The sequence below is a fragment of the Gossypium hirsutum genome, chromosome D08 (genome assembly GCF_007990345.1).
Source record: "Gossypium hirsutum isolate 1008001.06 chromosome D08, Gossypium_hirsutum_v2.1, whole genome shotgun sequence".
Lineage (NCBI taxonomy): Eukaryota > Viridiplantae > Streptophyta > Magnoliopsida > Malvales > Malvaceae > Gossypium > Gossypium hirsutum.
The window spans coordinates 36431047-36445549 of NC_053444.1; the positions used below are offsets into that span (position 1 = coordinate 36431047).

The 14503-nt window shown below is 36.2% G+C and overlaps 1 pseudogene; it reads right to left on the reverse strand.

Annotated features, from left to right (window-relative positions):
- Window positions 1-1075: 1075 nt before the first annotated feature.
- LOC107917752 (tripeptidyl-peptidase 2-like) overlaps window positions 1076-14503 on the reverse strand; it is a 31602-nt pseudogene continuing 18174 nt past the window's right edge.

Below are 14503 nucleotides of genomic sequence, written 5' to 3' on the forward strand. Positions count from 1 at the left end.
TCAATTTCCTTTTGTTACATTGATAATGATTTTTTTTAATTTTATAAACTAATGAAGAGATTATTATGTGTTCTATTTATTTTTAGTTATTTGTTTTAATTTTTAAATCCACAATAAGCAACACGTATCACTAATAATATGATGTAGTGTTAAATCATTTACCAAATTAATTAAAAACTAAAATTATACTAGTCAGGGTAAAAAATTATTTATATAATTTTATTATATATTGTATTTTTAAAATTTTTATTTTCTATTATTTTTAATGGTGTTTAGTTAATTTCTATCATTAACTTCTTAAAAATATAAACAAACATTGTTATGTACCGAATTGGATAATTTTAACCATAAATAAAACAATTAATAGATATAGAATGTCTTTATTTTAAAAGTTGAAAGCAAATTCATAAAATTTATAAATGTGAAGAGTTAAATTTATTTAGAATTAGAATCAAATTGATAGAATATGGAAGTATTGAAGACTAAATGTATTATCATATCAATTAGAAAAAAGCTTTCCATGACCAGAACATGAATGAATTCAAATGATAGTGCTTAAATTGAAAAATTTTAAAATTGAGTGACCAAAACAGAAACACGAGCATAATTGGATAACTATTTGTATAATTTACCCTTAAAACTTAAAAATTTAATGACTTAATTGTATGTTAACAACTATATTTCAATTAAATTAGTTAAAATTTTTTAACATTCTTATTAATTTGAAATTTAAATAAATAAATTAAAAATGATTAATTTTGAAGTAGATTAATATGATATAATATGATATAATATTTAAAATTACCCATAATCCCTCACCAACTCTTAAATAAAATGATAAAACACACTTGAGCACACTCGAATTCATGTCTTCCTACACTAACAACAATACCAATATCAACCAAGTTCAAGACTCAACCAGCACATCATCTCTATTCTTTAGTATTAATTAATTTAAGTTTAAATAAAATAATAAATTTACTATTTTGATGATGATGATGATGATGATATAACTTTTTATGTTTTTACATTTGTAAAAGAAAAAAAAAAGGAAAATTAAGGACCCACATAAATATAAAAAAATGGAACTCAAATAAACAAATTCACAAGATCATGATCCTTTCCAACACCAGACACAGAGGTTGTGATTGATTCAAACACCATCAACAGGTTATTTCTTTAGAGTGTTGAAACCTGTTAGGCCAATATCCAATCCCCCAACTACAGACTTCCACCTTCTTTATCACATTTAGGCAAACCCCTTAATTTACCCCCAAACTACATCAAATGTCAAATCCTCATCCAAACTTGAGTTTTCCCATCTGCCACCGAACACCTCATATCCACCATCTTGGGTAAAAGGACAATAGAGTGCCCCATGCTGATCGTGGTGTGTGAGGGTAGCTATACAGTGTAGGGGCAGTCCCCATAAACCAGATTTTGATAAGCAGAGAATTGCATTTTATCATTACAAACTATTTTGTTACAACAAAAAATTTATCCTCTGTGTTCAATTTTTTTTTTATATCGAACTGGAACTGGCAACTAACCAGGCTTTGAGCAATCTTAAAATAGGGGCAAGCTTGGAGGGAAGCGCACATGCATCCATTGTCTTTCGTATGTTGATAAATGGCTCCATCCAATTTCATCAAGCAAAGAGAGCTTCAATTCATAGAGTTTTTTCTTTGGAGGCTCTCCATCATCCTGAATCATCTCATTTACTACCTGCAACAGTCGATAATTGAATTGAGCTCAAGTGAAGCCACTTGTTTAGGCTTTCATTTGAAGAATTCTCTATCCGGTAACAGGGGAAATTACCACATTTACAGTCAACCAACGTATTAATGTGAAAACAAAACCTTATCAAAAGCCCAATGCACACTAATTAGCACATGCATAGGTTTTTATGGAATGGGACTGACAATCATGCTTTTCTTCAATCAAATATGTTTCATAAATTTTTTTATGCAGGCTGACATGCGAAATAAACCATCAGTAATATAACAATGACTAAGTGCTATTTTTTTTTCCAAATAGTAATAATTAGTTAATAACTACACCATGCCACTTAGATTATCCTGACAGAAAATACCTTTAGAGCGGTTCCAAGTCTTCCACATCGTCTCTCACGCAGTACAGAGAGAGTGCCGTATTTAGAGGATTTCAGATCTACCCATTTCGTTAGTTCTTTAAAGTTCTCCTCAAATAAATCTGACTGGACATCAGAGCCCACAGCAGATTGGCCTCCAGTTTGGTCCGAGTCTTTTGTGCCTTCAATAGCAGCCAAGACTGAAGCTTTCTCACCCTATAGCAGTAAAGACAATAAATTCTAATTCTTATGAAGATGATAAGCTACAATTACTGATTTTGTTGTTACAAGTCTTGTATATGAGCAGATATCATCTCATTTTACAGTAAAAGAATATAATCAACATCAGAATGAAGAATGCTATAAAACAATGAACTAAAAGATTCCCACTAAAGTTGTAGACTAATGTACAGAAAATTGTGCAGCAGGACTTACGACAGTAGAAAATCTTTGATTACATATATCAACCTGCCCCCTAAAACAATAAAGAGGAAGATCCAACAATGACATACTGCTGTTTTACATTCATGTTTCCATTAGTTCACAAGATGTGAAGAAAGCAAGCAAATCCTTGACTTATGTTGGTGACTATGGTCCTACGCAGGAGGGAGATAAGATAGAGATATTCAAGTCCTTAAGCCACACCAAAGATTTAACTTTCTGAGAGTGGTCATGGATTTTATTTACATGCCATTATTTCAGTCTCATCTGTGCATTCTCTTCCCCTCATTAAAGAAAACGAATTACTGGTAGTAGCCAATATTAGCTAGGATACAAGTTATTAGAACATAACCATGTGATACGTATACCAATGACTACCTTTAGAGTTTCAATCTCAGCCAATGCCAGTCCTTTTTGGTATAGTGCCTGTGCTAATTGGTTGCGAGAAGTCTCCATCTTCTTCTTATTTTTCTGAAGAAATAAAAATCATAAAATTAAAGATCAAAATCTTGTGAGTATACATAAAGAGATGAGATAGTAGCATGGATGACACACTAAAGAGCATCAAACTTCTTAAAAAAAGAAAGTAGCATGTTTAGTGACTTTAATTCTGATAATATACTTTCCTGAATTCCTAAATGGAATTGTACAGCATGGTTAAGGGAAGGGGAAGGGGAAAGGCAAACAGGCAATCTAAGTAGTACCTCAGCCTCCTCATCCTCTGGATCACTTTTGAGTGAAAAGAATTTTGCCAGTTCATCTCTGTCTATACTATCAATCACCTCATTTGCTGCATCTATAACCTGCATGGTCAAATTATATTAAGAAAATTTATTTTTAGTTTAGGTTTTCCCCCTTTTAGTTTTGGAGTATTGTGAAGTTGAACAGACAAAACCCTGACTATTTGTCTCAAAGCTTCTGCTTTTATATCTGTAAACTCCTAGCTAGAATTAATTATTAGCCAGTACGTCTTGCCAAGCACATAAACTTCAACGAAACAAGGGGCAACCTCAACAAGACACTTTCCCAAGCAGACATAAGAGAGGCATCAATGTTTACATACCAAACTCTGCTTCCCTAATACTCACCTCATCATAATGCTGGGTTTTGTCATCAATATTGTCACGAGAAAGCAAACTTTCCATGATCTTCACAAGCAATGGAGTGTATTCAGGGTATTCAGACTGCCAGATAGCACATAATAAATGTTAATTGATACAAAGCACAAATTACAGCCAATTGAGCAGTTCCAAATTACTAAAAGAAAGACACCATCTGTTCTTGCATTAAGAATCTATATCTAGATATAGATGTCATATAAAACAGATTCTACTTTCAGGAATTATATGCCAATTTAAACACAGATGAATTCAAGTAGTTACAATAGCAACCTTCTCACATTGAAAAATTGGCATGTGTAACACTGGCACAAAACTTTCTTCACCATGTTTGACAACAATTTAGACAGTTATAAAATAATATTCAGCTTGTATTTGAAGAGCTAACAAAATTTGGTGCTGGAAATCATTGTTTCAGGCGTAACTTGTATATAAATTTTCACATCTCTAATTCCTATATATGATTTTGCTACAAGTATACCTCAGTTTTCAACAGGAAAAAAACAGAAAATATGCTAGACTTGGATTGTGGTAGACACTAGCCCAGTGACTGCTTGATACAAAGTTTGAGAAAACTAACTCTTCAAACAATGCCTAGGGAGAGAGGATGCTTCCTCAGAAAGAGATGCACCTTTCTTCTAATCTTTGGAAAGAATATACCTAAACTAAAAAAAGGTTGACATAGAGTTCTAACCTTGAGCAATTGAGCTAACTTTTTCCATTCTGAGCGAACTTCATCAGTATCTTGCTTCAGACTTCCAAAAACCTTTAGCTTTGCATCTCGAACCTAATTGAAGAGTTGAACAAGCATTATTCTATATCTTGACATCAAAGAAAATAGATGTTTTAAATTGAAAAGTATAAGGCCTTATCACAAGCAAAGAATTGATATGAGAGGATACAACAATAGAACATGCAATTTTAATTATTATTCAGCCATTCAACCATTGCAATTTATTACCAATGGTAATTGCTACAAGTTGGCAATTTAGAGTTGCCTTCAAAATCAGCCCCCATGACAACATTGCAAATGCTTAAATGGTGTTTGGTTTAAGGAATGTAAATATACCTTCAATAATAAGATTATGGTAATGTAAGATTACGGGGTGAAATGCGGATGTTACATTATCTTGTGTGGTTCATTTGGTTGGCATGCAAGAATTTGATGATTGGTTGGCAGAATATAAGATTACCTATAAGCACATTTTACTAAATTATTCTTGTTATAGAGTTTGTTATTTTAACAAATTTAGTTACTTTAATACTTTTTAGTCTTAATTTTCATATAATTATGATAAATTATAATAATTATTGTTTTTATTACAATTTATATATTAATAAGTAATTATATGATGTTGAAATAAATTTATAAATCATATTTATAATCATAATTAATATATTAATAAATAAATCTTTAGAGTAAATGTAATAATTATAGTTTTAAAATATGAAATTTACCGTTTTGCTGTTAAAGAAAAAAGAGAGATTCTTGTTTTTAGTTAGACTTGAACTTTATTTGGGAAAAAAGGAAAAAAGACGAAACTAATTAAAATAATAAAAATAAAGGGTAAATTGGTCCAAATTTAATATTATGCTCGTAATCTAAGATAACCTAAAGAATGGGTGGTATTGCGATTACACCCTATATTCCGAATCTTGACACTATTTGGAAATATCAGATTACGAGGTAACCAGAATGTTGAGAATCCAAACAAGATAATCTTATTCTAGAATGTAAGATTACAAGGTGTAATGTTACATTCGGCAAACCAAAGACACCCTTAATGTATCAAACACATTGACAACAGACACTTTACTATACAGTGATAGGATCCCACAGAAATGGAAGGACTCAAACAGAAACAGTGACCAGATTCCAAAGATGTTAAGATGTATTATGTCATTGATAGTAAGTTTGAAACTGTAAAGAATGGTGTAGCACAGCTATTTTCAGACTAAAGCATCACAATGAATGTCAGATATAAATTTTTAGCTATTAAGGGAACAACTTTTGTAGTTTGTTTGCCTTACCAAATTTCACACATAAGAAATAAATGAACAAAATTAACTTCCTGTAGTATCTAGAAACGAACAGCATTTATGTACTTCCTCTACAGCAGACAACCTGCTGCAAATTGGAACTAATATTGAAAATTTGCAAACCTGATGCTTGGAACCTCAATGGACAGTTGCGCAAAATATAATAGTTCTATAACCACAAAAGTAGAATCATCATAACACTCAGGTAAGAACATTAGACAACTTTCAAATTGCAGAAAAGCTAAGTATCCAGAGGAAATCTGTTCCAGTTTTCATAATTGATGCCATTCATAGTAAAAATCTTGAAAAAGGAATAAATAAAATAAATATTCAAAGCAATAACGCTAGAAGAAACCATGACTATATGGGTTTTTGACAACTATCCATTATATTAAAATGGTTAATAAGAACTTATTATAGTTTCATAACAAGAAAACAATGATGAAATAAAACTTTGCATCCATTAAATCCACAGGTACCAAGTTTAACGTATACCTCTTCTTCTAAACGCTCAGCTATAGGTTTAGAGCAAGCTGCCGAAGAACCTTTTCTTTTGTCTTCATCTGTCTGTCAATAAATACTATTAACCATGGCAGAATAAACAAGAAGGTAAATATCAGCAGTGCATCATTTTAACCATAGAAGCACTATTTAGGCCAGTCCAAACCAAACATGCTGAAATAAAAATATGTAGATACTCCATATGTAAAGGCAAATATATCACGACCTTGTTGGGTGGTATCACATAAGAGATCTGATAAGATACAGGATTCTTTCGTGGATCTTTTCCCTCTTCCTGACCAGCATATGATAGTTTCCCATGTGATATTGCTCCCAGCAATATAGATCCTTGTGAGGAGTTCTGAAGGAACAATCCAAGTGTTACTGTACATCTTCTATGCTATTAATAAAGTAAAAGAGACATCAATAAATGTAATACCTTTGGAAGCTTATCCTGGTTTGGTGGACTTAAATAAAATGCTTCTTTTTTCCTAGAAAATAATGCGTCAAGTCAACTACATTTACAAATAAGAAAAGATTGTACATAGAGTTGTTGAGTGTTTATATGAACTATAATTAAACATACCCTGGAACCAAAACAGATGATTTGAAGGTGCCATTTCCCATCACAGGGCCATCTGGTTCAGAGAAAAAGTTCAATCGAACAACATCCTAGTTTCAAAATAACCACAGGAACTGTAGTGAGCATACCTCATTGTTGACTGTTGACTAATCGTACAACAATATTGTAGGGATTATTATTTGATAGCTGATAATTAGGGATTGTAAATTATTTAGTTGCCCTTTTTCTTCCTTCTTGTGTGTGCATAAAAGTATTGTAATCCCCCACAAGGGAGATATGAGGAAAACCTAAAATTTCTTCATCAAAACTTCTTTTTCCGCTGCCAATTTCGTTTCTAACATGACATCAGAGCCTATATTCCGGATTTAGGGATTTATATTTTTTCTAAACCCTAGAATCTCAAAAATTAGGGTTTCCCTCTTTAGGCTTGGTTTTTGTTCTCACTGCCGGAAAAACCCTAAAGTCCGGTGACCAAAAATCTTTGCGCATGGTCTTTCACGTGCCGCTGTCAGTATCCTTTCTGTTCTTCACGTGCCGGCGCGTGTGCTTCACCCCACCAGAGTTTTGTCTTCCAGTTGCCTCCTTTGGCCTCGTAACGGTGTTAAAACCTTCCCTTTGCTGTTGAATGGTACGGGACTTTGAAGATTTTGGGTATTGTTTTTCCTCTTGAACGTTGGTATTTTTTCTGTTTTTATTGCTGTTATTTTTTTGGGGCTTGGAGTATGTTTTTCTAATGGCAATAACAGAACAGAGAAAAAGGCTGGTTCAATTAGTTCGACAATCCTTCCTTACTCATAAGTCTCGTTAAGCTTTATGAAAGGAAATATCCTGTATGGTCGCGCTTGTGTTTGGCCTTCATCAAAGCAAGAGGCTTACAAGGATATGTGACTAGAACGACAAAGAAACCAGCTGAAAATGATCCTACCTTTACCTTTGACAAATGGGACTCAGAGAATTCCCTTGTATGGCCTTGGCTTATTAATGCAATGGAGTCGCATATTTCAAAGACTTATTTATTACTCGATACTGCAGCAAAAAATGAGAGGCAGTTGCTCTTACCTATTCTAAGAACGGAAATGATGCTCGAGTCTTCGAATATGAGATAAAGTTCATAATACTAAGCAAGGTGAGATGCAGAAACTTGATTATATCAAGACTTTCAAGCAAATTGTACAGGAGATGCAGTTAAATTTAAAAATTTGATTGCAAAAGAGCGGGTCTATGATTTCCTTGTCGGGTTAAAGCATGAGTATGAACAAATAAGGGTTTAGGTGCTTGGCAAAACTCCCTTTCCTTTACTTGAGAAAACTGTTGCTCATGTTCAGCAAAAAGAGGGCCCTCGGAGTGCTATGCTCTATGTGACACCTATTGAAAATGCCGGATTGGTGGCTAGTGGCACACAAAAGCAGCCAAAAGCAAAGAATCCTGAAAAAGATCACTTACAGTGTGATTATTGTGGCAAGCCAAGGCATATAAAGGAGACTTGTGGGAAACTTCATGGTCGACCCACCAGAGGAAGAGGAGGAAAAAGAGCTAATCAAACTCGTGGTCAAGCAAACTTGTTCGAAAGCACAATGTCATCCAAAGAGGTAGCTTCTACTGAGACATTTTCTTCAGATGAAATTCAGCATCTTCGGCGTCTCTTGTCCCAATTTGGCTCTTCCTCTAATGCAACATCAGCTAATAAATGTCTTTTCTTGTTTCCAATCTTTTCATAAGATGATTAGTACTTAGTTTGATGCTAAGGTGAAAATTTTGAGAAATGATAATGGCATAGAGTACAACTTTGAGGATCATCTATAGTCTTATGGAATCATCCACCAAACTACTTGTCCCAGAACTAGTGCACAAAATGGAGTAGCTGAAAGAAAGAAAAGACATTTATTGCAAGTTGCTCAATCCTTGATGTTCACCATGAATCTTCCAAAAGCTTTATTGGGAGATGAGATTCTAGCAGCACCATATCTTATTAATAGAATGCCACTAAAACACTTGATTTTAAGAGACCTTTAGAAGTTCTACAAGGAAAAAGGGATTATGTTGTTCCTCTAAAGGTGTTTGGGTGTGTTTGCTTCATTCACACTCAAAATGTTGGAAAGCTGGACCCTTGGGCTCTTAAATGTGTTTTTGTTGGATACTCCCTTAAACAAAAAGGCTACAAATGTTATCATCCTCCATTCAGGAAATATTTCGTCAGCATGGATGTTACTTTCTGTGAGGATGAATCTTACTTTGACCAATCACCTCTTTAGGGGGAGCACGTGAAAGAAGAGATGATGCATGTGGTGTCTAGTTTTGTTACTTTAAAGATGTTACTCTAAGGGAAGAATCTGCTCAGGGGAAGACTATGGGGTGCTTGGATAGGCTAGATTTTAGGACTTACACAAGGAGGAATAAGGTAGAAGAAGCCATCAACGCCAAGAATCTTACTCTCTTGGTGAGTCATCCATAACTCCTAGTTCTACTAATGATTTAGATTTACTAATAGCTCATAGGAAAGGTGTTAGGTCTTGTACTAAACATCCTATGTCTAACTACATTTCCCATGACTCGTATCCTCTTCCTGTAGAGCTTTTGTTTTGTCCTTGTCCTTTGTGTTTGTTCCACATGATTGGCAAGAAGCTTTAAAAAACCCAAGGTGGAGGGAAGCTATGACCAAGGAAATGAAGACTTTGGACAAGAATAGTACTTGGGAATTAGTCATTTTGCCACCAAGAAAAAAACCGGTTGGGTGAAAATGGGTGTTCACTATGAAGCACAAAGGTAATGGTTCAATTGAGATATCCAAAGCTAGGTTGGTTGCTTAAGGGTTCACTTATGGAGTGGACTATCAGAAGACATTCGCCCCTGTTGCTAAGATGAATACTATCAAAATTTTGTTGTTTTGTGCGGTAAATCTTGATTGAGAACTACAACAATTTGATGTTAAAAATGTCTTTTTACATGGAAACTTAGAAGAGGAAGTGTACATGAAGATTCCTCCCGATTTGATAATAAATCACAAGGCAAAATGTGTGGATTAAAGAACACCTTTGTATGGTTTGAAACAGTCTCCTACAACGTGGCTTGACAAGTTCAAGAAAGCCATAATCTCTTCTGGCTATCTACAAAGCAATGCGAATTATACTCTTTTCATAAAACATCAAAAAGGTAAGATCATTCTCCTTATAGTATATATTGATGACATTGTAATAACAAGTGACGAAAGAGAAGAGATTGCTTGACTTAAAAATCTGTTGGCAGAGGAGTTTGAAAACAAGGGAAAATGGGTTACATTTTAAGGAAAATGTCTTACCCTTTCAATTTCCGTAAGACATTTTCCGTGCTCTCCTCTCTATCGCCTCCTTCATTCCTTCCTTCATTTCCGGTAGAAAATTGCTTCTGTTTATCGATCTTCCGATAACTTGTTTTTTTTAATTATTCAATACTTGTTTTTTTAACACAATTACAAATAATTTATTTGATATTAGTTTTTTTCAATTTATAACGATTAATATTGTAGCTTAATAATTGAGTATTATTATAAATAAATCATTGCAATATATGTAAAAATAATTTAAAATATAAAAATTTATTAATACATATTAATATATGCAAAAACAATTTTTCCGGAAAATATTTTCAGAAAATCTGCCAAATAGCAAAAAATATTTTACACAGATTCAATCAAACACCAGAAAATATTTTCCACTAAATCATTTTACAGAAAAGTAAAACATTTTCCAGAAATCATTTTACGGAAAATATTTTACTGGCAATCAAACAGACCCTAAAGATCTTAAAAAGCTAAAATACTTTTTGGGAATTGAAGTAGCCAGCTAAAAAAATAGATTCATTTCTCAAAGAAAGTATATTTTGGATCTTTTGACAGAAACATTAGTAAGTCAATTAATGCATGATCCTCGAGTCTGTTGCGAGCTGAAATGTTAGCAGAGGAATTTTCTAAGCTAAGTCAAAACAAGAAGTTTAAGATTAAGTGATACGGAGCGTTTAGTTATAACAGATTTTTGTCCACGTCATTTCTTTCATTGTAATTTCTTTAAAACCTGCATGTTTTGCATGGGGAGCATCATTCAAGGAATTATTCAACAAATTTCTCTCTCTTTTGCTCTCTTCTTCGACCTCTCTCTCTCTTTTCTCTATTCGTTTTCTCTCCCGTATCAAAGGTATCAGAGCCTTCACGATCCCTTTTCATGGCCGGCGAAGGTGTATCAACGAGGTTGCAAAAGAAGGTAGGCAGTATGCAGCAGGAACTTTTGAAAATGCAAGAGGAAATCGTGCAATTGGAGACCAGAATGGAGACCAAAATGGATACCCGACTACAAGATTTCAAAACCAAGATTAAGGGTGATCTTCAAGCTTTGCTGAGTCAGTATTTTGGACCACCGCCAACAGGGTCTTCAGCAAATGTTTCACAGGATAAGGGGAAGGGGGTTTTGGGAGCTCTTCCTGGGTTCTTACCTAAGAATGCCGAGCTACCTCAGATGCAAACGGATCCCTTGGGTTCTGATGGAGGTAATGTACAGTTGAAGAATTCATTTGTTTTGGGAACTTCAGCCCCATTTAGCCGTTTGGAATGTCCCAAGTTCGACGGCATCGACTTTCGGGGATGGTGGACCAAGTTGGAGCAATACTTTGAAGCGGAAGGTACCCTTGATGCTTGTAAGGTTCGCCTTGTAATGTTGAACTTGGAAGGCTGAGCGTTGGAGTGGCATCATTTCTACTCTTAGCGTCATGAAGGTTTGCACATGCTATCTTGGTCGGCGTATATAAAGAGCCTTCAGGATCGTTTTGGTTGCGGGATTTTTGGAGATCCGATGCGTGAGTTGGTCAACCTGAAACAACAAGGTACTGTTGAGCAATTTCAAGATCTTTTTGTCGGGTTACTTAATCAACTCCAATTGCCTGAATCATATGCTCTTAGCATCTTTCTGAGAAACTTGAAAGCTGAAATCGGTCATTATCTGGATCTATTTGCCCCATCAACGCTAATGGACGCTTTCCAGTTAGCTAAAAAAATTGAAGTTCTTGTTTCGAATCCGAGGAAAGGGTCAGCAACTTTTGGTGTTACTTTCCCCTAAAAATTTTAGCAATGCTTCTACTATACCAAGGCATTCCTCATTTCCAACGAAATCTGTAGCGAGTGGCCAGTCCGCTACTAGGGTCTCGTCCAACAACTCCGGATCTAAGAGCATATCTCCAGCTTTGATGGCCGAAAGAAAACAAAAAAGGCTTTGTTTCTGGTGTGGGGTTAAATATCATGCTGGACATAAATGCATGAAATCCCAATTGTATCAAGTTCTGTTGGAACCTCACTCCGATGGTGAGAATGAGGATTTTCAAGAATGCTCTGACAAGTTAGAAGCAAGTGAAATTGAGGAGGAAGGGACTCAATCGCCAACGATTTCCTTGAATGCCTTGACGGGGTTGCAAGGACACAATACCATGCGAATGGCTGCCACAGTGGGGACCAATGTGGCTATCATCTTGATCGATTCCGGGAGCACACATAATTTTGTTGACTTGAAACTGGTCAATCGATTGTCTCTGCCAGTGGTGCAACAAGAGCAGCTGCGAGTATCTATAGCGAATGGTAGTAGCCTGTTTACTCACGGGGTATGTAAAGGGGTTACGTGGGAGGTGCAAAACCATAAGTTTTCTACTGACTTTATGGTGTTATCTTTAAAGGGATGTGATATGGTATTAGGTGTGCAATGGCTTTTGACTCTTGGAGACATTATTTGGAATTTCAGTTCATTGACCATGCAGTTTTAGTTAGCAGGGGAATCTTGAGTTTTGCAGGATATTGTGCCTGGGTCCTTAGCAGCTGGTAATAAGGGCTCACATCCGCGATGTTTAGCAACTATGGGGCAACCAATGGGACTTTTCTCAGCTATTTTGAGCTCTCCTGAACAAATGACACTCTCCACCATGGAGGACAAAAGCCATGCGAACCAGCTTCAAGAGCTGTTGAGGGAGTTCGATGATATATTCCAGATCCCAAAGGGGTTACCACCTCACAGGCCGCATGACCATAAGATTCCATTACGGGATGAGGTAGCTGTAATCAAAACTCGACCTTATAAATATCCAGCATTTCAAAAGAATGAAATGGAGAAACTCATCCAAGAGATGCTGCAAGCTGGAGTTATTCGCGATAGCACAAGCTCGTTTGCCTCCCCTATTGTCATGATTAAGAAAAAAGATGGGAGTTGGCGATTATGTGTGGATTATAGACAACTGAACCAACAGACGATCAAGGACAAATTCCCTATCCCAGTGATCGAAGAGCTACTGGATGAACTAGGTGGAGCCAAGGTGTTTTCTAAATTGGATTTAAGATCAGGTTACCATCAAATTCCTATGTGGGAATCTGATGTACATAAGACTGCATTCTGCACACATGAGGGACACTATGAATTCTTAGTGATGCCCTTTGGCCTCACTAATGCACCATCAAGCTTCCAGGCCCTTATGAACTCAGTTTTTAAGGCTTTGTTACGAAATTTGTGTTGTTTTTTTTATGACATACTCGTTTATTCAAGTTCGTGGTCTGAACACTTGCAACACTTGAAGGCGGTTTTGCTAATTCTCAGGGAGCAGCAGTTGTATGCTAACAAGGCCAAATGTTGTTTTGGTTCTTCTCATGTCCAGCATTTGGGACACATTTCGCAGGAGGGTACAGTGTCCATGGATAGTTCAAAAATTGACTGTATTTCTGCGTGGCCTGTTCCTCGATCAGTAAAAGAACTGCGTAGTTTTCTTGGCCTCACAGGGTACTATAGACGGTTTATCAAGAATTATGGGGTGATTGCCCGATCGTTGACTGAATTGTTAAGAAAGAATGGGTGGGATTGGTCTGACAAATCAACTGAAGCTTTTCTAGCACTCAAGGAAGCTATGAGCTCAGCACCTGTTTTGGCATTACCAAATTTTCAGCTCGAATTTGTGGTAGACACGGATGCTAGTGGGGTGGGTGTTGGAGCAATCCTACAGCAACAAGGTCGACCCATTGCTTTCTTCAGTAAAGCCCTTGGGGTACGCCACCAAGCGTTGTCGATTTACGAGAAGGAAATGATGGCAGTTCTGCTGGCGGTGTGGAAGTGGCATCCTTATTTGGTGGGATGGCATTTCAAGATCCAGACAGATCATTAGAGCTTGCGTTTTCTATCTGAGCAAATGGCCGTTACTCTTTTCCAGCAGCGTTGGGTCGCGAAAATGCTAGGCTATGGTTTCGAAGTGTCCTACAAAAAAGGAAGCAATAATAAGGTCGCTGATGCCCTCTCTCGACATCCACAGTTTGACCACTGTCAGTACTTTCTGTTATCAACTAGTTCGGCGATTTCGGGACTTTTAGAGCAAGTACAACGATCTTACACGTTGGATGACCGCCTACAGAAAATTATTCAAAGTGTTTTGTAGACTCGAAATAATGATCAAAAGTATTCATGGGATGGCCATTTTCTGTACAGAAAAAGGGAAGATTGTGGTGGGGAAGGTTTCTAACTGCGTAGGGAGCTGTTTCGTCACTTCCATGCCAGTGCCATGGGGGGTCATTCGGGGGTGCACGTTACTAGGAAGCGGTTGTCGAGTCAACTTTATTGGAAGGGCCTTACTACGGACGTGAAGAGGTAGATCCGCGAATGTGAAATTTGCCAGAGATGCAAAGGTGAATCAGTAGCTTCTCCTGGCCTTCTCCAGCCTCTTCCAATACCTGACAGGGCTTGGTCC